Source organism: Rattus norvegicus, chromosome 16 (genome assembly GCF_036323735.1).
Source record: "Rattus norvegicus strain BN/NHsdMcwi chromosome 16, GRCr8, whole genome shotgun sequence".
In the NCBI taxonomy this organism is placed as follows: domain Eukaryota; kingdom Metazoa; phylum Chordata; class Mammalia; order Rodentia; family Muridae; genus Rattus; species Rattus norvegicus.
In genome coordinates this window covers 15,887,830-15,912,773 of record NC_086034.1, presented here as the reverse complement: position 1 = coordinate 15,912,773, position 24,944 = coordinate 15,887,830, and the positions used below count along the sequence as shown (strand labels likewise).

Here is a 24,944-nt window from a genome sequence, read left to right as displayed (position 1 = left end):
CCCAATTACCACAAACTACATAGTCAAATATCCTCGAATTTGGGGAAATTGCAGGGCTCAGTTACATTCGGAGTGCAGGAACTAAGCCTCCCGTGAGAAAACCACCTTCAGGGTCATGGCACCTATCTCCCCTGCATGGCTTCTGGATTAGGCACGCTTAGGAGGTTTCTTATCCAACTAAAAACATTATACCCAGCTCCCACATTCTTAGCCACTTATCACAGAGAATTAGAAGTGTGAAACCCCATAGCATCTGATCATGAACGTGCACAGCAGCTTTCTCTGTGAGAGACAAAGCCAGCATCAACCCAGATATCCTCAACTGGTAATGACTGCTCTGATGCACGCTGTGCACGGGAGCAGTACTTCCAATAAGCCTCAACTTCTTTGCGTCCTTCCTTTATATTATTCCTGTCCCCCACCCCTCTCATTCTGTTTTCACCCCAGCTTTCCTTTTAACCATTTTCTCTGTTCTTCCACTTCTCCCTTCTATCCCTGTTTTTCAGTGCTGGAGCTCTTACCCAGGGCCTCACACATGCCTAGAGTATATGCTCTACAATTGTGCTACACTTAACATTCCTTAGAAGAGTTAGCTGCCAACAGGATCATGTCTTCATTATTACATTTAAAGAAGGCTTTGAAATGACAACAGTATTATTAGAGATAACAGATTAGTTGTTGCCAGAGTTTCTGAATGAGATGGGCATGGGCAAGAAAGAGATAACAGCATGAAAAAGAAATCAGAAATTTACTCCATGGCGATGCCACTTGACTGTGTTATTTGTTAGATATATGAAGTAGCATAGGTAATGAACTGTCTTAGAACTAAATGCTTGTGCATATCTATATCTATATCTATATCTATATCTATATCTATATCTATATCTATATCTATATCTATATCTATATCTATATCTTTGCCACACAAAATCAAGAGCTGTGCTAATACCCATATCCTGATTATACTTCTGGTCTACAATACAATAAGCTAGTATAGTTAGGAGAGACTAGATAAAATGTAGGTTAAATCTATATTGCCTTGCAACCTTACAAAACTCTGTAGTTCTACACAAACAATTCAGTTATTCAAAAGTCAAGAAGATGACACGGGCAACTATGAGGAGGTAGCTCATCTATTCTTTAATGGCTGGTAGAGTGGGTGACAAAGCATGTGACAAAGTGGGTGACTCACACATGATTGTGAGAGTCAGTGTTACAAGAATGGTCCACCTGAATTCTCAAAAAGCTAAAGGTAAAATAGATCCTTGAGTCCTTCTTCAGTTTACTCCTTTTCTTACTTAGCAGCAAGCATGTTTGCTTCTTAGTTTTATGTTCCTATATTAGCCAATATCCAATTTGGAAAAAATGTTCTGGATTTTTTTTTAATTAAGAAGATGAATTTATTTCCAGTTGATGATATCACTGGAAAAGGCCAGAAGTACCTGAGAAGAAACGAAAATGGAAACCAAATTGCTGATACCTAAAGATGAGGCTGTCTTTCAGAGAGTAGATGGAGAGATGTTATAGGCCGGGCACGGCATGGTAGTGTTCTTGCTAGCATGCAGCAACTCCCAAGATTTAACCCTACACAGAAAATATCAAAGTAAATTCTGAGAAAACAAGGAGGATGGAGATGGCGTTCAAATGCACTTGTCATCTGGTTCTAGTTCTAGGATTGATGGAGTGGAGGATCCCATAGGTTTCAGTCATACAGAAGTGCAACCACTTTGTTTATTTGTTTTGTTTTCAATATATATCAAACACAAATTCCCTGCCCTCCAAAACTTCCATTCCCTATCCTTTCTGGAGAGGAAACTGGGAAAGGGGATAGATAACATTTGAAATGTAAATTTAAAAAGTATCCAATAAAAGAAAAAATGTATATCACAAAACAAGTAAATTTATAAATGAAGGAATAATTTATTCCTGCACATTCATTCTACAAATTTGTAAGTTTCACTTTGGTACCCTTTCCTGGGTGACAAAATTTTTAATTTTTTTAGATGAAACTTTTAGATATTTATTATTTATTTATTTGAATGACATTATTTTTATATTTATTATTTGGATGAAAGTTTTTAATTCACTTCAAATTCTTGGTCAAATATATGTTTGAATTATTTCAAAGTACTTTCTACATTAATAAAAAATGTATCAAGATATTATTATAAAAGACACATTTAAAAACATGGAATTGGTGAGAGATCTGAGATTGTAGAGTGCTTACTGAGTAAGCATGAGTATGGATCACATCATACCCCATGTGAAAATCATGATTGTGCTTACCTGTAGCCCCAGCACTGTAGCACCAAAGAAAGAAGGATCCCTAAAGCTTACAAGTTTTGCCAAGCAGTGAGTTTCAGGTTCAGTGAGAGATCCTGTCTCCAAAACTAAGATGAAGGGCAACTGAGGAAGACACTCAATGTTCACTTCTGGCCTCCGTGTGTGTGTGTGTGTGTGTGTGTGTGTGTGTGTGTGTGTGTATGTATGTGTGTGTGTGTGTTTGTACCTGCCAAGATTTAAACATATATACCCTACAATACACACGTGTGCATACACATGCACACATGTGTGTGCACTCACACAACACACACACACACACACAATTAAAAATTTAATCACTATTGATACACTTCACCAAGGCCCATACTAATGACATCAACTTACTGACCTTTTAACTAATTCATGCAAATAAGTTTCTAGCATGAAAACATCCAGCATTTCAGAGCACTTCACACATGCCATCTGGAATCGATCACCTGTTGCTTTGGAACAAATTTACATATTTTTAGGATTAAGTTACAAAGGGCTTTTAGTGTGATAAGCACATTATTCCAATCATAAAACATACAATGTAATTATTATTAGATACCACACCTTAGTATTACCATTTTTGTTTGTTTCTTTGTTAGCATTTGATAAAAACACTTCTAAATTCCAAAATATTGAACTTGGCAGAAAGTACAAAATTCCAATTTTATATGGTTATGCTGTATTAAATTTCACCAAATTTAATATTATTTATGAAGTCACTGAAGATAAAATAATGTCTTCTGTTAAATCTTGCCTAAGCCATGTTGTATAAATTTTAGGAACTGAGAAAATGATTGCTTTCTAATGGTGACAAATATTTCTGTAAGATTTGAAATCGGTAATATATTGCTTTCTACAAATCTACAACCACAGTAGTCAGTAGTCAGAGAATATGTAATTATCTGCAAATTGTACAATTTTTTCAATCACTGATCATTCTTTAATGTGGCTGATGATTCAGAAGAAGTTATGAAAATTTAGTAACATTTTTGCCTTATGCTATCTAAATCTAACCATGATTACAAAATTTCAGTTAAAATGTATTTTGACAAGACAAAAATAATGAAATGGAGTTGAGATACTTTTTTATTTTCAAATAATGTATTATCACAAAAAATAGTTATTGACTATGATCCTTTGGTATTTTAGGGAATTTTCGATTTTAAAATACTTTGTTGAGGGCTGGAGAGATGGGTTAGGGTTAAGCATGCTACTGGCTTTCCCAAAGGACCCACGATCTGTTCCCAAAACCCATATTATCCCGTACAACTGTCGGAAACTCTAGTTGTTAGGGATCTAATATCCACCTCTGGTCTCATCAGACAGCACACATGTAGTTTGCATACATACACAAAGGCAAAATGCTCACCTACATAAAAATAAATTGTCAAAATATCTTGCTGGAGAGGGTTTCTTGTTGTGGTAAGAATTTTACATAATGGAAACACAATATAGATTCCTGTGGCAAGATCATCTAAGCAGGTAGTTTAGCAGAATCATAGTTTTTGTGTGTTCATTATTATTTTAATCCTGTTACTTATTACTATAACTATAAATAGTGGGTAGCTGTATGCGTTTGGTCTCCGTAATTGTTCCCACTGTTTTCTGAAGCAATCACCCCATTTTACATTTCTACAACAAACGTATGATATATTCTCTTACTGAACATTGTCATTCGAGCATATCTTCTTTCTGGATATATAGCCATACTAGTGGGTATAATGTTGTTTCTTATTTTTGATATAATGCAGTTACTCTGATACCTAATGATATTGATAATGATATTGAATACATTTTTATGTGCCCATTGCCCTTTTTTATAGGGCTTTTTGTGGGATAACTTGTCTATTTTTCCCAGTTAAATTATGTTTGTCTTTCTACTATTAAACAGAATTTCTTAAATATTCTGGAGAAAATTTTATCAATTTGCAATGTTTTTTCCTACTATATGTAGTGTTTAGCTTATGGAAGTACAAGCCCCTTCAGCTCCTTCAACCCTTTCTCTAACCCCTCCAATGGGGATCCCATTCTCAGTTCAATGTTTTGCTGCTAGCATTTGCCTCTGTATTTGTCATGCTCTGGTTGAGCCTCTCGGGAGACAGCTACATCAGGCTCCTATCAGCATGCATCTCTTGGCTTCATCAATATTTTCTAGGTTTTGTGACTGTATATATATAGACTTGATCCCTAGGTGGGGCAGGCTCTGAATGGCCATTCCTTCAGTCTCTGCTCCAAACTTTGTCTCCATATCTCCTCCTATGAATATTTTTGTTCCCCCTTTTAAGAAGGCCTGGAGAATCTATAAATTGGTCACCTTCTTCTTGAGCTTCATGTGGTCTGTGGTTTATATCTTGGGTAATTTGAGCTTTTGGGCTAATATTCACTTATCAGTGAGTGATACCGTGTGTTTGTTTGTGACTGGGTCACCTCACTCAGGATGACATTTTCTAATTCCATCCATTTGCTTTTTTGGTTGTGAGACTTTTAATAGCTGCTTCTATTTCTTTAGATGTTATGAGACTGTTTAGATGGTTTATCTGATCATGGTATAATTTTGGTACCTAGGATCTATCTAGAAAATTGTCCATTTCCTCTAGATTTTCAAGTTTTGTTGAGTATAGGCTTTTATAGTAGGATTTGATAATTTTTTTTAATTTCTTCCTTTTCATTTCTGATTTTGTTAATTTGGATACTCTCTCTGTGGAAAGGGTTGCTCATACCATACAAGAAGAGTACAGAACCCCAAATAGATTAGACAAGAAAAGAAATTCCTTCTGTCAGATAATAATAAAAACACCAAATGCACAAAACAAAGAAATTTAAAGAATATTAAAAGCAATCAAGTTGCTTATAAAGAGAGACCTATCAGAATTACACCAGAATTCTCAACAGTCTCTAAAAGTCAAAAGATCCTGGATAGATGTCATACAGACCCTAAGAAAATACAGTGCCAGCCCAGACTATTATATCCAGCAAAACTCTCAATTACCATAGATGGAGAAACCAAGATATTCCTTGAAAAAGCCAATTAAAACAATATCTTTCCACCAACTCAGCCCTAAACAGGATAATAGAAGGAAAACTCCAAAACAAGAAGGCAAATTACACCCCAGTAAAGCAATAAACCAATCTTATAACAAACCTAAATGAAGAGAACTCCAAAAGCATAAGCCCAACTCTAAATACAGAAATAATAGCAAGGAACAATAATCCGTCCTTAATATCTGAGGAAATTAAATTATCATTAGATCTACTACAGAAGCCTATATTCAACAAAACTGTAAAATCTGGAGGAAATAGAAAATTTTCTAGACAGGTCTCAGATACCAAAATTAAATCATGATCAGGTAAAATATCTAAACAATCCTATAACTCCTGAAGAAATTATTAAAAGTCTCACATAAAAAAAAAAAGCCCAGGACCAGATGGGTTCAGTAGAGAAATCTATCAGACTTTCATAGAAGACCTTTTAAAAATACTGCCCAACTATTAGCTTATACCTAAACCACACAAAGAACCAAAATGAAAGAGTACATCAGACCAATTTCCCTTATGAATACTGACACAAAAATACTCAATAAAAATTCTCACAAACCAATTCCAAGAACTCATTGAACTTATCTTCCATCATGATCAAGTAGGCTTCATTCCAGGGATGCAGGGATGGTTCAATATATGGAAATCCATCAACATAATTCTCTATATAAACAAACACAAAGAAAAAAACCACATTATCATCTCATTAGATGCTGAGAAAGCATTTGACAAAATTCAACACCACATTATGTTAAAAGTTTTGGAAGGATTAGGAATTCAAGGCCCATTTAAAAACATAATAAAGGCAATATACAGCAAACCATTAGCCAACATCAAACTAAACAGAAAGAAACCTGAAGCAATTCCACTAAAATCAGGGACTAGAGAAGGTTGCCTACTCTCTTCCTCCTTATTCAATATATTACTTGAAGTACTAGCCAGACCAATCAGACAACAAAAGGAGGTCAAAAAGAATACAAATTGGAAAGGAAGAAGTCAAAATATCGCTATTTGCAGATGCTATGATAGTATACTTAAGTGACCCCAAAAGTTCCACCAGTGAACTCCTAAGCCTGATAAACAACTTCAACAAAGTGGTTGGATATAAAATTAATTCAAACAAATCAGTAGCCTTCCTCTGATGACGCCTGTGTCATCAGGACACTGAGAACTGGGCGTAGGCCTGCAAGATTTAAGAAGAAACATGAACTCTGGTCATTCATGTTAAAAGAATGCCGTCCAGACTTTCCTGAGATCTCCTTCCTGAGATCAGATACCAGAGGCCAAAGCCATGGAAAAGCAACAAAACAGGTGAAAATCTCCAAACAGGAAAACAAGAGAAGAGGAAAAATCTGTGTCGTGGAAAGTCCCGGGCCCAAATCAGGGGCATAAACAATTTCTTTCTTTCTTTCTTTCTTTCTTTCTTTCTTTCTTTCTTTCTTTCTTTCTTTCTTTCTTTCTTTCTTTCTCTCTCTCTCTCTCTCTTTCTTTCCTTCTTTCTTTCTTTCTCTTTCTTTCTTTCTTTCTTCTTTTCTTTTTCTTTTTCTTTTTCTTTTTTTTTGTGACAAAGGCGTCTTGTTTATTCTTATCAGCATCCCTGACTCTCAGGGTTCACATTTCCCAGCACCGCTCCTCTCTGTACAGTAGTTAATATGCAATGTCACTTGTGGGCCTGGGGAGGGTGGGGGCTTGGCTCTGGGTGGGGAGGACATTGGCATTTCACATGGGCCAGTGGGTGATGGCTTGTCCCCATGAGAGGCATGGATAGGCGGGAGGGAGGTTAACCACTGGGTTTGCCCCTACTTGTCTTTCCTGCTAAGTGTGTCTCTTTTTCACTCTCCTGGGTGCTTAGGGTAGGGGCCATGCAGCTCTTAGGAGGGCAGGGCAAGCAGCTGACTGCCAGAGGAGGGGCGCAGGAATGGCTCCTGAGGTAAGGCACAACCCTGTCTTTGGCTCTCCTAGTGAGTACTTTTCTCCCCTGCACCCTGGCTATATACTTCTCTCACCTCAAGCCTCTTGAGTGAGTCAGGGCTACCTCCTGAGGTGCTTGGAACCAATGGGCTCTGCTGCCCAGATTCTCAGTTCCATGGAGCTGCCCCCTTACTCAGCCTGGGCAGGAGCACAGCCTGCTCTTACCATGGACAGGCTCAGCAGCTTCCACACAGACACCACCCCCCAGCAGAGGTCCTCCAGTACCTGTCCAGGACCCTCCCATGGATGTCACACTCCCCCACTGTCTGTCCCTCCCCAGAACCTGCAGGGCTGTCTGTCCCTCCCCAGAACCTGCAGGGGGTGCTGCATGCTCCCAGCCCCTCTGCCTCCCTGTCATCCCACGCCTTATCCCAAAAGTAAGCTGGGCGGGGTCAAGAAAGGACAGGCATCAGGTGGGGCCTGTGACCTTCCTCAACACTCATGGGGAGCCCTGGTTCCCCTTCCTCTTAGGCATTTCCCAGCACCAGGCCCGGCTAGGGGACGGGGACGGGCAGGACTCAGAAGAGCTTGCCCCTCACTGTGCCTGCTTGGGACTCCACAGGCCTAGGGGTTCTTTGGACCCCTCCCACCATCCTCCAGTGCTTCCATGTCTCCAAAAGCGCCTTCCTGTCCCTCTCATCTGTCCCTGCACCTTGGGGCTGGGGTAGGTGAGGCCAAGAGGGACTGTCCACTTTACGAACTGAGGAAACAAGTCCAAAAGGCTTAGGGAAGCACTAGAACTGACCCTCTGTGACAGCCTTCAGCATACCCTCTTGTCCCACCGTGCTCTGCCTCTGTGGGTCCCCTCAGTCCAAGAGGTCATTCCAAGAGAGCAGTGCTCCTGTGGGCAGGTGAGGGTCTCAGGACTGGTTTCCAGTCTGGCAGAATTTGTGGGTGTGCATGTGTGTGTGCGTGCGTGCCTGCGTAGAATGTTTGCTTTTCAAAACATGAAAATCAAGAGGCAGCAAGCCCAGGGTTGGAACCAGGGAGCAGGCTGGGAGACTGCTGCCCTCCTCCCATCCGACCCTGGGCAGGGCTCCCAGCCCCCACCCCCTGTACATAACTTTTTGAAACATTTTTTTTAGCGAGTGAAATACTGAAGGTAAGATTCCCTTTTATTTTTCAAATCAATGGAAATGTGTCTGAGGTTCCTTGGGTCCCTGGGCTGTGGAAGGCAGGATGCAGGGAAAACTGAATGTGTGTGTGTGGGATGTGGGTGCATGTTTCCACAGGGGCCCAGTCCCACTGCCCCAGGACTCCTGTGGATCCAATCAGCTTCCTATCCCCCAGGACTACAGTTTTAGGGTGTTCACAGGTCCCAGTTGGCTGAGCCCACTCCTGGGGGATGGATGAGGCAGGGCAGGGTCTACATCCATTGTTGCTGGTTTGTGGAGCTGTCTCTGGTCGCACTCCTTTCCACTCTGCCTCTCCAGGAGCAATCTTTCAGGTGTCTGAGTTTGATATGTGAGCACAGGGTTTCTATTACTCCCCTCCTTTTCCCTCCTTTCACCACCTCACTGGTTCTGTTCTAGCCCTGACCTCCCTCCCTCTCCCCAACTCTGCATTCTAGCTGCCTTTTCAGAGGCAGGGGGTTGCAGGATTGGAGAAGGTGGGATGGAGCCTTCTGAGTCAGATCTGGAGACCTGTCTCCAGGCTAGCAGCACCCTCTAATCTGCTGGGATCCCTCGTAACATCTGGTGGTGAGGTTGGGGTGTTGGGTCTGACTTGGCCCCCAGTACCTTACCCTGGGTGTCCAAGTGGAGGGGAGAAGACACCCCTAGCTAAAGCACAAGTACTTTAGTCATACCCCCTCCCTCCAACCCTGCCCTGGCCTGTTACCCCCCCACCCCCAGCAAAGATCCCAAAACAATTTCTTAATAACAACAATCTGAAAGGCTCGGCGAGGGAAAAGGGTGCCATGGAAAGTCCTGGGCTCAAATCAGGGCCAAGAGCAGCTGCCAAGGGTGTAAACAACTTCTTACTATAGCAAGCTCAAAGGCTCAGCGAGGGGGATGGGAAACACCCCACGGTAGGGCCCAATATTCCTCTACTCAAAGGATAAACAAGCTGAGAAAGAAATTAGGGAAAAGACACCCTTTACAATAGCCACACATAATATAAAATACCTCTGTGTGATTCTAACTGAGCAAGTGAAAGATCTGTATGACAGGAACTTCAAGTCTCTAAAGAAAGAAAATGAAGAAGATCTCAGAAGATGGAAAGATTTCCCAATCTCATGGATTGCCAGGATTAATACAGTAAAAATGGCCACCTTGCCAAAAAGCAATCTACAGATTCAAGATAATCCCAATCTAAATTTCAACTCAATTTTTCAAAGAGTTAGAAGGAGCAATTTGCAAATTCATTTGGAATAACAAAAATACCCAGGATAGCTAAAACTTACCTCAACAATAAAAGAACTTCTGGGGGAATCACCATCCCTGGCCTAAAGCAGTATTACAGAGCAACAGTGATAAAAACTGTTGTATTGCTACAGAGACAGGTAGGTAGATCAGTGGAATAGAATTGAAGACCCAGAAATGAACCCACATACCTATAGCCACTTGATCTTTGACAAAGGAGCTAAAATGATCTAGTGGAAAAAAAGATAGCATTTTCAACAAATGGTTTTGGTTCAACAGGAGGAAAGCATGTAGAAGAATGCAAATTGATCCATTCTTATTGCACTGTACAAAGCTTAAGTTTAAGTGGATCAAAGACGTCACATCAAACCAGATACACTCAAACTAATAGAAGAAAAGGTGGGAAAGATTCTCGATCACCTGAGCGCTTGGGAAAATTTCCTGAACAGAGCACCAATGGCTTATATTCTAAGATCAAGAATCAACAAATGGGACTTCATAAAACCTCAAAGCTTCTGTAGGGCAAAGGACACTGTCATTAGGACAAAACGGCAACATACAGATTGGGAAATATCTTTGCCAATCATACATCTGATAGAGGGTTAGTATTCAATATATACAATAAACTCAAGAAATTAGACCCCAGAATATTAAATAACACCATAACAAAAATGGGGTACTGGGCTTGAGAGATGCCTCTGCTGTTAAGAGCACTGACTGTTTTTCCAGAGTTCCTGAGTTCAATTCCTGGCTACCACATGGTGGTTTACAAGCATCTTTATGATATCTCATGCCTTCTTCTGGTGTGTCTGAGTGTACTCAGATACATTAAATAAATAAATACATCTTTTAAAAAATGGAGTAAAGAGCTAAACAAAAAATCCTCAGCTGAGAACTATCAAATGTCTGAGAAGCCCCTAAAGAAATGTTCAACATCTTTAGTCATAAGGGAAATGCAAATTAAAACAACCCTGATATTCCACCTCACACCAGTCAGAATGGCTAAGATCAAAAACTCATATCACAGCAGATGCTGTGAGGATGTAGAGAAAGAGGAACACTCTTCCATTTTTGGTGGGATTGCAAGCTGGTACAAGTACTCTGGAAATCAATCTGGAGGTTCCTCAGAAAGTTCGACATAGTACTCCCTGAGGATCCAGCTACTCCACTCTGGGGCATATACCCAAAAGATGCTCCAACGTATAACAAGGGCACATACTCCACTACGTTCTTAGCAGCATTTTTTATAATAGCAAGAAATTGGAAAGAATCCAGATGTCCTTCAACAGAAGAATGGGTACAGAAATTCATAAGCAAATGGATAAAACTAAAAAACATCATCCTGAGTGAGGTAACCCAATCACACACACAGAAAAAAAACAAAAACAAACAAAACAAAACAATAAAACAAAACAAAACAAAACAAAATGTCATGCACGCACTGATATGTGGATATTATCCCAAAAGCTCGGATTATCCAAGATACAATCTACAGACCACATGAAGCTCAAGAAGTAGGACAACCAACACGCAGATGCTTCAGTCCTTATTCGAAGAGGGAACAAATATATTCTGAGGAGGAGATAGACTGCCCAAACTGAGAATCTAGCCCATATGCATACAACCACCAACCCGGACAATATTGTTGTTGCTTAGAAGTCCATGCTGACAGGAGCCTGATATAGCTTTCTCCTGAGAGGCTCTGCTAGAGCATTGCAAATACAGAGGTGGATGTTCACACCCAATCATTGAAATGAGAATGTGGTCCCCATTAGAGGACTTAGAGAAAGGATTGAAGGAGCTAAAGGGGTTTGCAATCTCTTAAGGACAACAATACCAACCCACCAGGGCTCTCAGGGACTGAACCATTACCCAAAGACTATACATGGAGAGACCCACAGCTCCAGGTACTTATGTAGCAGAGGATGGCCTCGTTGGGCACCAATGGGAGGAGAAACCCTTAGTGGGGGACACCCCCCCCATTGTAGGGGAATGTCAGTGCGGGAAGTCGGGAAGGGGTTGGTGGTTGAGTTGGGGAACATCCTCATAGAATAGTGGAGAGGGGAGATGGGATAGGGGGTTTATAGATAAGAAACTTGGAAAAGGGATAACGTGTGAAATGTAAATAAAAGAATAATCCAATAAAGAAAACAAAATATTTTTGAAAATTAGCATAGAGCATTAGAGAGAAGGGTCACATAAAAGCATTTCCCAATCTTTCAGAAGACAGAAGTTTGTTTCACAGTACATATATTAGACAGTTCATACACTACAATTGGTCCAGTACTCTTTCCTCTCATCTATGAACACACACACACACACACACACACACACACACACACACACACACACAAATAAATAAGTGAAATCTTTAAAAGATTCCGTTGAGGTTTAGTGTGATAAACAAAGTTCAAACTACATATATCTATGTCATTAGCACCTAAAAGCAGGAAAACCTGACAATTGGGCTCACCAGCCAATACCTGAGGGAGCCTTTTCCTGGAAACCTCTGGCTACACTGGTCATAAAGAGAGGTAGGCAATTTTTACTGTCCTTCCCATCCTCCAGTTCCATTTCCATTCCCCACTTCTTATCGCCAACTATGTAGCAGGCCACCTGATGCACCCTCTCCTTCCTCTCTGCCCCCAATCCGAGGGACAGACTAAGCAGATGCTCTCCTGCAGCCTTCCTTCCCCACCTCATTTGTCCCACCAACAACTCCAGACACTCCCTGAAAACCTGGTGTGTAAACTGGCCAAAGGAATCAAGCGGAAAGATCATTGCCCAACCATTTTTATGAGGCCAGTTACCCTGATACCCGAGCCACAAAAGTACCCAACAAACAATGGTGATTACATATGGCATAGGCTGAGTGCCTCCACTAGTGGCCCTGGTCCACATTATGAGGTGACATTCAGACATCACTTGTGTGCTGTCATACATGCTGAAACACTAGGAATGCTTATTTTGGCCTAGAAATTTGGGATTTGGAAAAAGTTATTTATTGTAGATACCTTTTGAAAGCTATCCTCTACTAAAATAATACTATGTCTAGACTGAATTAATTTAGGATACTTAAAAATATTGAATTTTGATGAAATAAGTTGTAAATATCTCATGAGAGAGATGACTGACCTATTTCATAGCTAGGGGAAATATTTATCAGCATTTAGCCCATAGTACTGATAATAGTAATAAAACAATAACATTGAAACAGCTCGCTAATAATTTTCGAAAAATACAAAGTAGAAAACATATATATATATATATTTGAGTCAACAATGTTTTGGTTCTTCTATTTTAGATTTATTTTTTATTTGATTGTGTGTGCACATTCATGAGTATGTGAATCTGTGTATGTGTGTACGTGTGTGTGTGCACGCCATATATGTGTGGGTGCATGTGGAGGCCAGGTGAGTGCAGTGGATTCCTTGGATCTGGGGTCACAGGTAGTTGTGAGTCTTCTGACAGTAAACTGCTGAGCCATCTCTCCAGCCCCTGCTCCTTCCTTTTTATAAACAAATTATTTTATCTTTGTATTAATTAAGTAATAATGAGATAATGCAGTCAGTAAAACCATCTCAAATCATAATTATCATTTTCTCTTCATAATTACACAATTTTACTCTTATTTTCTTTATATTACACAAGAAGGACGAAACCATCATGTGACTTTGCCGGTTTTGCATGGCTGCTAGGTATAGTAGCTCCATTAAATCAATGACCCAGTGGGAAATAGTTTATTTGCTTGGTAATTTAAGATGAAGACATTCATATGTTTGGAACGCCACTGCCTGTTTTAAAATCCCTGCGCTGCTATGACAGACAGCCACCAGCTTATTTTGTTTTACAATTATTAATTTTACAATATCTGCATCCCTGGCAGTTTTGCATATATGCACATAGCACGCCTGAAATGTCAGTCCCGTTTTCCTCTCTCATCAGACCCTTCTCAACCCTAGTTCATTCGCTCTTTCAAGAATTCCCCTTTCAACTTAGGTTTATTTTCCTCCTGATTCCACATATGAAAACATTTTATAATATAAATTTATAATAAGTATAATCCATGTGTACCTAAAGTATATCTATAAACTCCCTTCTATAAAAATGACCTAAAACCATATTTTCTTAGTTTTATATACCATATCTCTTAACTTTTGTTTTTTGTGTATTTCATTTATCTTGCCTTAATAACTTTAAATATATTTAAATACATATATTTATTTTTAGTACTAAGCGTAGCTATTTTTATGTGTGTATGCCGTGACTCATATGTGGAGGTAAGAGTACATTTTTCTCTTCCATCATATGGGTTGAAGATTCAATTAAGGTCCTTCAGCTCAGCAGAGAATGAATGCCTTTACTGTAAGTCTGAGCCTCTTCACGATCCTAAATGTATGGTTATTTGTTAGTATGATCTATCATATTATTCAACTTTTCCCACTCTTTAGTATGAACATCAATCATTATTTTTGTTCCCCCCATATACCTCAGCATCTAGCATAACACTTAAATTGCTACCAAGCTATGGTGTGCAACATGTAAACTCTGTCAAATGTTATCATTATGGCTTTCAGAGCCTTGTCTGAAAAAGGAGACAAAAAGTACACATTATTTGTGTCCATGATTCCCACACGTGTTCTTTTTCTGAATCCTTAAAATTCATTTTAGAGTACTGGATAATTGGATAAGGCTTTATCCCTGGGTAGGACTCTATATTTCTTTTTTTTTTAAAGATTTATTCATTTATTATATATAAGTACACTGTAGCTGTCTTCAGATACACCAGAAGAGGGCACCGGATCTCTTTACAGATGGTTGTGAGCCACCATGTGGTTGCTGGGAATTGAACTCAGGACCTCTGGAAGAGCAGTCGGGTGCTCTTAACCGCTGAGCCATCTCTCCAGCCCTATATTTCTTATTCTCAACGTTTTGTCTTTGCCTGTAGTTCCTTGTTAGGGTCGGGGCTTTATGAGATTGCCTACTCCCATGCTAGTTTGTACTGATATTGTCATTGTTCAGGTCTTTTTAGGTAGTCGTATTTTTTGATTTCCTGGCATTTCTAGATGACACAATCTCACAGCAGAATCCTCTGTTTTGTTTTTAAATCTTTCTGCCCCCCTCTTCTAGTATGTTACCAGAGCCTCTGGTGAAGCAGATCTATCAATTAGGAAGAGACTATTCTGGATCACTATTCTCTGTGCTTTGACCAAATTTGACTTCTTGCAATGGTCTCTATCTTGGGCAAGAGGATATTCTGTGATGAGGGGGTAAACCAAACTTACCTGTTGAAGTGGAAGTGCCTGGATATGTCAGATGTTGCAGACTCACATGGTGTTTTGCTGAGTCAAGACCTGTGGGAAGACATGTGATGTTTGGAGAGAGCATAAATAGGACTCAGTGGAAAGTGACAGCATTGCAAAGCTAGATATAGTCTTGTGTCTTGTCTTGCCTTGTCTTGTGTTCACTGATCTTCAGTTCGTTGAGAGAAGCATGCCAGAAAACGTCTCCTGGTGTCCAGGCTGGTCCTGGCGGCTCCCACTGACTTGTACCAATTCAATGAAAGCCTCCCTGTTTCTGTTGGATCATACCACTGCTGCTGATTCATGTGTGGTATTCTGAAACTACTGTGCTGGGCTGCTGTGTCCTGATAATAGAGATTGAACTCACCCCAAAGAACTACTTCTAAACAGGTCCACACCCCCTTGTCTTATTTACTACCTTTTCTCCCCTACATTTAGGTGGTGGACTAGAAGGAGGGGCAAAGCATTTGAAATCTGTTATTAAAAGGAGGTTTTGAAAAAAAATCTATGTCTATACCTATAGATAAAAATCTAGATAGGCATCTAGAATGCAGTTAGGAATTGGGCTGGTTTAGTAAAGTGGAGGTAGGTGGTTACTAAAGCATAGGCTATTTAGTTCACAAGTGTTCATAGTTGAGGGGACAGCATTGTGAAATAAACTGGCCTTCTTCATAATTTGAACTGCTTTTCCACATAAAACTCTGTAATGATGTCTCTGGCCAGGAGCATCAGGTCAGTGTGATTCCCGTTACTATTATTTTTAATAAGGCATATTGTGTCTGTAATTTGAATTTATTTTTATGTATGAGTCAATATTTTATAATTTATACCAATCTCAAAACTAATTCATTGCATCATTTTACCTCACAGAGGCTTCTTATTTCTCCTCTTTCTTTATATGAACAGTTTTCCTTATTTAGATGTGCTGAATTCTTGCTTCAATTCTGCACATCTGTATTTTATAGGCTCCCATGTCTGTGACTGTTCTTTTGTTTCTGATGGGTCCTGTTTGCATAATTCCTAAAAAATACCGTGCAGACTACTACTATCAGATATACTTGTATTTTTCTTATATAAATCGTGTTATAGATTTAATTATTTTCTTTAGAAAATTTTAGATTTCTAGTTCCATCTTTTTTTTTTTTAGAAAATTTCTTATTTTTAATGACTTGGGAAAATGTACCAAGTTCCATTTGTCCTTTCACCTTTCACTTATTGATATCATAGTCACTGATTGTACAACATTTCTACTGTAAACTATGCCAAGGTAAACACATACACACACATATCTCTTTATATAATTCCTACCTGAATTCTTTGGGGAATACACACTGAATTGAATCATATGTTTTATATTTGAATTTTTCTGAACCTCCTTATTGATTTCTTCAATAGTAGGATTAAATTACAGTGCTTCCAGGAGTAGAGAGGCCATATTTTCTATTACTTGTGCTCTGTTTTATTGTTTTCTGTACTTAGGATAGACTTATGGCTGGGATAAGATAAAATCTCAGTGTAGATTTGATTTGTGTTTCCATGATTCGTAAGGTTGTTGAGCATTTTCCAGATGTTTACCGAAATCAGAAAGTCACACAGAAATATATGCTTTCTCTTTTTATGTAGGCTACAAAGAGAGGAAAATAGATGGATTTAGAAAAAGAACTGTGGGTAAGAAATGGGGGAGTGACATGGATAAGTGGATATTAGCCCAAGTGCTCGAATTGCCCTAGATGCACAGAACACATGAAACTCAAGAAGGATGAACAAAATGTGAATGCTTCACTCCTTTAAAAGGGGAACAAGAATACCCTTAGGAGGGGATAAGAAGGCAAAGTTTAGGACAGAGGCAGAAGGAACACCCATTCAGAGCCTGCCCCACATGTGGCCCACACATATACAGCCACTAAACTAGATAAGATGGATGAAGCAAAGAAGTGCAGGCCGACAGGAACTGGATGTAGATCTCTCCTGAGAGACACAGCCAGAATACAGCAAATACAGAGGCGAATGCCATCATTAATCCACTGAACTGAGAATGGGACCCCTTGAAGGAATCTTAGAAAGGACTGAAAGAGCTTGAAGGGACTTGAGACTCCATATGAACAACAATGCCAAGCAACCAGAGCTTCCAGGGACTAAGCCACTACCTAAAGACTATACATGGACTGACCCTGGGCTCCAACATCATAGGCAGCAATGAATGGCCTAGTAAGATCACCAGTGGAAGGGGAAGCCCTTGGTCCTGCCAAGGCTTGACCCTCCAGTGAACGGGATTGTTGGGGGAAGGGCAGTAGTGGGGGGAGGATGGGGAGGGGAGCAACCATATAGAAGGGGAGGGAAGGGGCTAGGGGGATGTTGGCCTGGAAACCGGGAAAGGGAATAACATTTGAAATGTAAATAAGAAATACCCAATTTAATAAAGATGAAAAAATGGAAAAAAAAAGATACCAAAAAAAGAAAAAAAAAAAAAGAAAAAAGAAATGGGGGGAGTGAATACAGCCTGTGTTCATTAAATAAATGAATGAAAACATTTCAATAAAAACCCTTATTTTGTTCAATCAATATATAATAAAAATGGAACAGGAGTAGAGGACAATCATTGAGGTAGTGTAAAGAATTCTCATATCCTCTCCCAGATTATCACACCTTACATAAAGGGCACATTCCTTCTAAGAAATTGATGTCTTTAGGCTGGGTATGGTGTTATATAACTGGAAGCAAGAAGATCATGAGTCTGTTGCCAGAGTAGGGTACAGAGTGAGACCTGGTTATAAAAAGAAGGGCACAGAGAAGAAGGGAGGGAGGGACACACACACACACACACACACACACACACACACACACACACACAAACACACAAACACACACACAAACACACAAACACACAAACACTCATGGGGGGGAACAGAGAAACAGAGAGACAGAGACAGAAACAGAGACATAGATAGACAAAGAGAAGCAGGGAGAGACAGACAGAGAGACAGAGACAGAGAGAAGAAGATCAGGCTACACTTTGATTTTCACCAGTTTTTCGTAATGTCCTTTCTCCCATTTTACTACTCAATCCAGGCCGTTAGGTTCATACTGTTCTTTTAGGGTCTTATTATTCATGACAGTTCTACAATTTATTAAAAGTTTTTGGTTGACTAGGAAAATCATATTATGGTATGCAATATTATCTCTTTTATATCTGTATATAGGTTGTAAAATTATTAACTAACTATATATGGCATTAAATTACTTTAATGATGAACATATTTTAAATGAAATCTTTAGCTATTTTAAAGAGCTTAGAACACTGTTATTAACTAAATTCCTCATGCTGTAAAACTTTTCAATATTTTTATCTTTCAAAACCTTGATATTGAGTCCTGAGATTCTCTTATTTCCTAGGTCTCTGGCCCATTCTGGAGGGTTCTCTCAACCTCCTCCCTCCTGAGGCCAACTGTTTCCATTCTTTCTGCTTGCCCTTAGGGCTTCAGTACTTTTCCCCAACCCAATACCAGATTATATTCCCCTCTCTCCGTACCTCCATCCCCTTTTCCTCCCCTGTCCCTCCCTCCCCTCTTGTGGTTGCTTTCTTCTCCCTCCCAAGTGGAACTGAGGCATCCTCACTTAGGCACTTCAGCTTGTTTGACCTTTTTGAGCTCTGTGGAATGTATCTTGGGTATACTGTACTTTTTTTGGGTTAATATCGACTTATTAATAAGAACATATCATGCATGTCCTTTTGTGTCTGAGTTACCTCACTCAGGATGATATGTTCTAGTTCCATTTGTTTGCTTGCAAAACTCAGGATATCCTTGTTCATAATAGCTGAGTAGTATTCCATTGTGTAAATGAACATTTTCTCTATTCATTCTTCTGTCTTAGGACATCTGGCTTGTTTCCACCTTCTGGCTATCACATATAAGGCCTCCTCTATGAAATAGAGGAACATGTGCCCCTGTGATATGACGGGGCATCTTTTGGATATATTGCCAAGAGTGGTATTTCTGGGTCTTAGGTAGGTCTATTTTCAATTTTCTGAGAAACTTCTGAATTGATTACCAGAGTGGTTGTACCAGTTTGCAGTCCCATCAGCAATGAAAGAGTGTTCCTTCTTCTCCACATCCTCACCAGCATGTGTTGTCACCTGAGGTTTTGATCTTAGCCATTCTCACTGGTGTAAGGTAGAATCTCAGGGTCATTTTAATTTGTATTTCTCTGATCACCAAGGACTTTGAACATGTCTTCAGGTGTTTCTCAGCTATCTGAGATTCCTCTGTTGTGAATTCTCAGTTTAGTTCTATATCCCATTTTTGATTGGATTATTTTATTATATTATTATTATTATTATTATTATTATTATTTTGGTGGTTAGCTTTTTGAGTTCCTTATATATTTTGGATATTAACCATCTATCAGATGTAGGATTAGTGAAGTTTTTTTCCAATCTGTAAGTTGCTGATTTGTCTTATTGACTATGTCCTTTGTCTTACAGAAGCTTTCCAGTTTCATGAGGTCCCACTTATCAATTCTTGGTCTTAAGAGTATGAGTCACTGGAGTTCCTTTCAGGAAATTTCTAATGTGCCAATGAATTCAAGGCTCTTTTCCACTTTTTCTTCTATTAGATTGAGTATATCTGGTTTTATGTTGAGGTCCTTGATCCACTTGTACTTGAATTTTGTGCCTGGTGACAAATAGGGGTCTATTTTCATTTTTCTACATACAGACAGCCAGTTAGACCAGCACCATTTATTGAAGATGCTTTCTTTTTTCCATTGTATATTTTTGGATTCTTTGTCAAAGATTAAGTGTGTGTATGTGTGTGGTTTTATTTCTGGGACTTCAATTCTATTCCTTTGATCAACCTGTTTGTCTCTGTACCAATACCATGCACTTATTATCACTATTGCTCTATAACAGAGCCTGAGATCAGGGATGGTCATTCCCCCAGCCATTCTTTAATGTTAAGAATTGCTATTCTGGGTTAGTTGCCTTTCCGATGAATTTGAGAATTGCTTTTTCCATGTTTTTGAAGAATTGTGTTGGGATTTCGATGGGGATTGCATTGAATCCGTAGATTGCCTTTGGTAGGGTGGTCATGGTTACTCTGTTAATTCTGACTATCCATGAGCATGGAATCTCTTCATTTTCTGAGATCTTTAATTTCTTTCTTGAGAAACTCTAAGTTCTAATGCTCTCCAGAGAGGAGAGGGAACTTATTGAGCCCAGCCCCAGCAGAAAGACAAGTTATCAAGTGAAAGATGGGGTTGCTATCCTACAGTCAAAACTATGATCCATAATTCTTCCTGTCTAAAAGAAATACAGGGAGAAAAAAGGAGAAGAGCCTGAGGAAAAGAAGGTCCAGCAACAGGCCAAAGTGGGGTCCAGCTCAAGCAGAGGCCCCAAGAGTTGACTCCATTACTGAAACTATTGGGTGCTCACAAAAAAGGACCTATCATGATTTTCCTTCAAAAGATCCAACAAACAGGTGAAAGAGTCAAATGCAGATATGTGTATCCAACCAATGAACAGAAGGTGCTGACCTCTCTGGTTGAATTAGGGAAAGCCTGGAGGAAGCTGAATAAGAGGGCAACCCTGTAAGAGGACCAGCAGTCTGTCTCCATTAACCTCAACCCGTGAGATCTCTCAGATACTAAATCACCAACCGGGCAGCATACAACAAGTGATATGAGGGCTCCAACACATATACAGCAGAGGATGGCCGGGTCTGTGTTCAATCAGAGAAGATACACCTAACCCTCAAAAGACTGGAGGCCCCAGAAGTTTAGAGGTCTGGTAGTGTAGGGGCTGGAGGCAGGGATGTCCTCTTGGAGAGACGAGGTGGGGAGAGGTATGGGATGTGGAACAGTTGGAGTGTGGACTGGGAAGGGAATAAAATCTGGAGTATAAAAATAAGTAAATAAAATTTTGAAAAAGGATAACAAAGACCATGACAACTTTTTAAAATTGCAATCAAACATTGTGCATAATTCCCTCAGGGTACTTTATCTGCTGTATTGTCATGTTTAGATTTGAGTTATAAATTTGAAGGGAGACCACAATGGACATGAAATGTTATTCTGATTTCACTATGCAAACTAGTATATAATAAAACAGTATTTTTAGTAAACGTTCCTAATTCCAGTGGGGCCTCCTCTTTAAATTTTGGATTTTCTCTTTCCGTATTTTATCCTAAGCTTGGAAACTGCCACAGCCTCCATTTGAGCTGAGAGGCACTAAGTATTTGTTATATTTATTGAAGCTGAAAATATTCATTATATGTTTTAGACCTTTTATTTGATAAGATTTGATAAGGCAAGTAGAACTTCATTTTATTTTAATCCCTGTTCCTTGGTTAAAATTAAGATTATCATTCTTTCATAAACCAAAAAGACAATTCTATTTCCCAGTACAACGTATGTGATAGATTGAGGCACTATTCTAATGATATATATTATTTTAATGTATTTGAAATTTTAATTATTATAAGATATGCCACATATATTTGTGGCATATATTCTGGTTGTTTTGAATCATTTGATCCATTTTATACTAACTACTTTAAAAATATATTAACATGGTAAAAATAAAAGCATTCTTTTGAGCTATATATTAGACACCCACTTCTTACCACAGTGTGTTTGGCTTTATTTTGTAAAGTAAGTTAGAGATCTAAAATGTATGTTTGCCAAGTTATTCTAAACAGTAAATTTTTACTGAACTTCTGGGTTAATTTCTTTATGCCATTTATAAAATTATAACATTTGCTCATTTGAACTTGAAGTATAACACACACACACACACACACACACACACACACACACACACACACGCACACACATTTCATTTTGTGGAATATCTAGAAGTGAATGTTACAATAGAATTTCCAGGAATGACCCTAAGCTTCCATGTGTCTAATTCCTTGAAAGTCTGTCTACCTTGTCATAAGACATTGTGGTCATGATTGCATGATATGCCACATGTGTCTCTACAAATTTCATGTTATGCATATGTTAAAAGAAGAGCTGCCTGTCCATGCAATCTGATAGCAGAAGAGAAATGTGAAGAGGAGGAAGATAGGGGAAAAAGGAGTATGACTACTGAATAAAAAAATGGAGAAACTTGAAGTATCATTATTGAATGAGAAAGGGTCATGAATGGTCCAGAGTAGCAAGGAGCATATACCCAGGTCAACAGTGTACACGGAAACATGGAAATTTCAAATTCAGTTACATTTTGGCAGAGCTGAATTATGTAAACAATTCATTTCTTTGTTTGGAAATGTTTTTTTTTAACTGAAGAAAAATAAATCTGGCATTTTGTAAGTCTGGCCAGAGAACATCCAGAGGAGGCGTTGTGACTTCTGATCCATGAAATGTGCTACTTCTTGTCAACTTCATAGAAAATGTTCAGAAATAAGGCAACATAATTAATATAACATATTATAAAACAATCATTGCAGTGAAGATAATTAATGTAAACATCACATTGTATTGTCACTTTTTGATGTGTGTGGTGATGAAAATTTCAAGTTTATGATCCAGTTGGTTAACAGTGGTCCTTATGCTGTGCATTAGAGCCTTGGAGATCATTCAACCTTCAACACTGAAAATCCGCCCAAGGTATTCCCATTTCCCTCACCCTTGGCAGCCAGTCTTTCAATTCTCTGTCCCTGAAAGTACTACTTTTAATCCCACATATGACTTAAATTACCCAGTGTTGTCCTTGCTATATCTGATTTACTTTACTTTGAACAATGTTTTCCAGATTTATCTGTGTGATCAGAAATTACAGATTTCCCTCCGTTATAGGGTTCTATCACACCCCCCTGTTTACACACCTTCTCTAGTCATAGTCATATGTCAACATACTTTTATATTCATTCGATGTCTGAGTTATTTCGAATGATGCTATAAACAGTATAGGAGGAGAGCTATTCCTTTGTAATCAATATCTTATTTTCATTGGCTATTAGTTTAAAAGTGGGATTACTTTGTTAGTTATTTTTATAGCTTTGAAGAATATCAATGTTTTGGCAAGACAAAATAAATATTAAGAGTTTTTAAAAATATTTTTCTCTGTGTTATAAATCAGTGTACACTAAATTGTTGATGTAGATAGAGATGGGAAACTCCTTCTACATGATGTGTTCCTCAGCATTCAGGCACTACTCTTTTTCAGGTAGTTTGGTTAGCTGGCAATTCCAACGTGCATAGCTCATGTTCAATATCACTCAACATCTTATTCTCACTGACCAAGTGCTTCTAACAGTATGTGTGATCTTTGTCTCTTTACTCCGAGGGACAGTGTTATAGAGAAATTTATCATTTATTTATTTTTTGGCAGCTTCTTTTTCCTTTGGAAGTTAAACTGTATTTTCTTTTTTGTAACTCTAACTACATCTTTCTTTCTAGTAATGCTAATGGTTTAAGAGAAATAAAGAATGTCTTCTATTAATCATTTCCCATGACAATTTAATGGGGTCAAAAGTCATGTTTATGAAATTATGAAATATCCCTTTATTGAGAACACATATGCCATGATTTCTGCATATATTCATGTTTACAGAAATATGCCTACACATTTAATATGGAAAAATAACTGCTAGTTAAAAGAAGATAATTCCAAATTTCAAAGAAGAAACCATAACCAAGTGCTTCAAAATATATGCAGAGTATAAATGTGCATAAAGTATTTTCCATGCATCTTATTTCTGTTTATGTCTATTTTGAATGTTCCATGAACTTCTTGTGTTCATAATAAAGGTCCTTCAGATTGTTCTTATCTGCTTGAATCACTCTGAACGACCTGTTCTTTATACCTGTTGTGAAGCTATTTCTGGTTATATAACATTACATAATTACAGAAATAAGTGCATTTTCCCTTAGATATAATATTTTGTTTTTCATTAGACATGTTGGATTTATTGGCTTGTATACTAAGAAATTTCAGGTAAAAATTCTGAGACTTCACATGCTGCAAACACCTTTTTGCAACCCAACCATAAATTGTATGTTTGGCTAAGCAATAAATATTACTTTCTTAAATATTTTATTTTTGAGTATTAATTTTTCAAATTAATGATTTCTAGCAAATGTGTATGGTAAAAAATTAAAAACTCTTTTAGGTACATGGTAACCTGGTATTCACATAAAATACAGTGATTTATTATTGGATGGGGAAAGAAACAAAGGAGATCTAAAAACATCTAAGTATTATTGTGGGAAATTTCTAACATTAGAATCTTGGGGCATTCAAATAGTTAGGAAGGGCTGGTGTAATTGGCTGACACTTGGGATTCTTTGGTTCTGATTTCAAAAAATTAATAAGCTCTGGAAAAAGATTTTCGGCTAAATCCTGGGGTATTGCCATGTGTTAAATATATTTGTACAAAGATGAATCAATCAGAAAAAAGAAGCTGTGTTTATTGGTGCCAACAGAGGTAAGATTTAGACCTCTTCCTGAAATAAGGTCTGACATATTACATCTAATATAGGACAGATGGAGTCACAAACATACACTATTAAAAATAACTGAATTAATTTAAAAGAAAAATAGCTTCAGAGAGGGAAAACAAATTTATTAAAATTTGAAAACAACTGATGGATTTTTGCTTTTAGATGTGAAAGATACTGTGTTCACGTAGACAATAAAAATTTGAAAGGCCAATTTGTATCCCATTGTCCTCCTTTTGTTGTCTTATTGCTCTATCTAGAACTTTGGGTAACTATATTGAGTAGATAATGGGACAGTGAGCATCCTTGTCTTGTCACTGATTTTAGTGGGATTGCTTCAAGTTAATTCTCCACTTGATTTCATATTGGCTGTTGTTTTGCTGTATACTGTTTTTATTGTGTTGTGGTATGGGCCTTAAATTCATTAACGTCTGTTGTATTTTGTCAATTTTTTTTTAAGCATCTAATGAGATGATCATGTAGTTTTTATCTTGAGTTTGTATATGTAGTGGAT

At 38.4% G+C, this 24,944-nt stretch overlaps 1 long non-coding RNA gene across 1 annotated transcript in view; it reads right to left on the bottom strand.

The window, feature by feature from the left end:
* Window positions 1-1,121: 1,121 nt before the first annotated feature.
* Window positions 1,122-24,944, bottom strand: part of LOC120097391 (uncharacterized) — an 82,298-nt gene continuing 58,475 nt past the window's right edge. Inside the window, exons 6-9 of the long non-coding RNA XR_005494757.2 lie at window positions 14,969-15,037; window positions 5,909-6,012; window positions 2,672-2,765; window positions 1,122-1,584 (exon numbers count right to left, since the gene is read on the bottom strand). This is a non-coding gene — a long non-coding RNA (uncharacterized LOC120097391). The remainder of the gene's footprint in view (window positions 1,585-2,671; window positions 2,766-5,908; window positions 6,013-14,968; window positions 15,038-24,944) is intronic.